The sequence below is a fragment of the Schistocerca americana genome, chromosome 7 (genome assembly GCF_021461395.2).
Source record: "Schistocerca americana isolate TAMUIC-IGC-003095 chromosome 7, iqSchAmer2.1, whole genome shotgun sequence".
Classification (NCBI taxonomy): Eukaryota; Metazoa; Arthropoda; class Insecta; order Orthoptera; family Acrididae; genus Schistocerca; species Schistocerca americana.
Window position 1 is genome coordinate 291,957,920 of NC_060125.1, and position 2,992 is coordinate 291,960,911.

Below are 2,992 nucleotides of genomic sequence, written 5' to 3' on the forward strand. Positions count from 1 at the left end.
CGATCATATCGTACGAGTTCACGCACCCTGGCCAAATTGACATCCGTCCGTGAGGTCTTCATCTTCAACATTCGTTCTGCCTTCACTAAACATTTTTTGCCAACGAAAAACTTGAGCTCTTGACATAACCTCTTCTCCAAAATCCTTTTGAAGCTTACCGTAAGTAGTCGTCGAGTTTTCACCCAATTTAACACAAAAAGAAATGGCATACCGTTGCGCAATATTATGCCGTTCCATTTCAGTGACGAGAGACAAAAACACGTGTTAACTTATTACTCACGGTTGAACAGTTCCATCGATATGCCGCTTGGACTAGAAGCACCTTATAGACCAATGTCAAAGATATTGTGCCTACGCAAGCCTGCAGGGTTGCCACATCTTGCAAAGAAAATCAGTCTCATTACTTTATTGTCGCATCTCGCAATATCAAGAACTAAAATACTAAACAGAAAAATCATAAACAGAGAATGGAAATGGAGGGTGTGAAGCATGTTGCAACTTTCGGATTTTTGTTAAGCTTTGTGGAGAGGATAACGTAATATGTATTAAATGATTAAACTATGATTCCATTCCGAAGTGACATCCATCAGCATCAGCAAGGGGTATGACTGCGACTAACATGGATAAACTCTCGTGTTCCTTGGTGTGTGGAAGCTAACAGCCTCTGAATGTTACTTTCTTGCCACGCCAGATACGTATAATGTGGCAGTTAAGAACATTAGTGGCTGCAGGCTGATATGAAATTATACGTCTTCCCGTCGCATCCAAGACGTGCTCAGTGGGTGACAAAACAGCATGCCAGATTGTCGGTGGTGGGGAAATTGTGCTGGAATTTGCATGCCATTGTCCAGCTGGAATATGCCATTCAATACCAGGTCACGAAGAGTATGCCAACATTTTTAATATTCTGACCAAATCAGCCCTGTTATTGCATTAAATAACTGCACATAGCAAGATTTCAAGAGTCTGAGAGGAACTGTGCTACCATAGGTAGATACCACCAATTGCCATTCCACAGCTTTTAACGGCAATCCAAGTTTCAGTTAGACCCCCACAGCGGGCGTGCAGGATCCGGCGGACCCAATAGATCATGCCCGCTGAGTCACGCCTCTAGCGACTCCATACAACAAGCGTCCTTTGACGCCTCGATATAGGATGGTCGGTAGCGGCCACACAACCCATTTGCATCTACGTGCAGCCCAGTCGCAACTTAGTCGCCACCGAGACACAGCCTAGTTGCCGCCCAGTCACTGTCACTCATGCATTATTTAAGAGAGCCTCACACAATGATGCTCTTGTTTCTGTTGTATTAGATGGACTTCATTGCAACACGTCCATTTGTAAAGGGTCTTCGTAGAGTTAGAGAGAGCTACAAGTCAAGTAAAGCTACTGTTTACTGTATTTACGTACTTACTAATCATTTCTGTTCCTGTCCAGCTTTGCTACGACGGCAGCTGCACCCCACCTCTCCTTATCATAGTGTACGAAGTAGTACACAACAGAAATGAGCTTGGAATGTCGTTGCCTTTCACCTGACCACCATAAATAGAAGCAATACTCACCGCTTAATACCAGAGAATGCCAGTGAATGTTGAGCTTAGTTCTGGACTCTACAGCGTGCAAGTCTCTGTGGGTCGGGTATGGTGCGAGAGGTAAAAAACACATGGCAACGCAGCATCTAGTAATCTGTTTTGCCAGTCCGTGGTGTCCCTCTGCCTGTAAACATTACCTGGATTTCAGCTGTTGTCATCTTTCTATCAAAGTTAGTCGAACAATGTTACGATCATATTGTAGTGTAGTCCTTTTGGAATGTTCAAATGTGTGTGAAATCTTATGGGACTTAATTGCTAAGGTCATCAGTCCCTAAGCTTACACACTACATAAACTAAATTATCCTAAGGACAAACACACACACCCACGCCCGAAGGAGGACTCGAACCTCCGCCGGGACCAGCCGCACAGTTCTTGACTTCAGCGCCTTAAACCACGCGGCTAATCCCGCGCGGCCTTTTGGAATGGCTGTCCATAATCTTCTTGGCATAATGTCGTCCTAAGTTCATCTCGTCAGCAGTAGTTCTGCAGTTATTACGATACAGTAGATGGAATGTGCGTTCTCTAGGTGCGATGCTCGCATTCACCATGTACCAAAGATTCGGCTTTCTCCAAGAGTGGAAATTAGTGATAACTTATAGGTAAACACTTTCTGTCTTTGCTGTTTTGTAATCTAAGCCCACAGATTTCCAGTAGCATTAAAGGAATATTATAGGCATCAGCAGTACTACGAGTTTCTTCTGTGCTGACGAAATAAAGTTCGTACTGTTCCCTGAGACAATGGAGCTAGTGCTGCAGGGAGGCCCATGAACCTTCCGCTTGGAAGGTCGCACTAGTAACTCCCTACTTAAAAATAGCTGAGTAATGGAATAAATGGCGATAACAACCATGTTATCGTGGTTGGTTCACACATTGCACTGATGAAAATGGCTGCTCTACTAAATGAAGGTCAAAGATCCAGCAAAATCAATTTATTTATGAAAACACAAGGTAAATAAAGGTTGGCACAAGCGTCACATACGCCTGAAATAAAAGGGTAGATTCAACTCTGTAAAATAAGAAACTACCCAGCATCAGTAATGAATGACACACCAACCAGCCTTGATCTTGAAAGACCGACTTAGTAGTGTTTGAGGAAATGAGTGCAGTTGTCTTTCTGATGGCTCGACGACACGAATATCCCATGACTTTAGTTTATGATTACTTGGCTCAGTCAACAAAAGAGGAAAAGGCCAAAGAATCATTAGCTGGACGCCTAAGCTCGGTGGTCAACGCACTCCCATGGTACTGTTGATCTGTCCCGCACGTTGCTGGCTATAGACTCCGCGACGCTGCTGCAATTCGCCCCCTCGCTTCGTTTGCTAGTAGCGTATGCTGGTGGCCTGCTACTCGAGTGTGCCTCCTTAGGTCATCTGCGTTGATTGTCGAAGTCTTCTGCCTA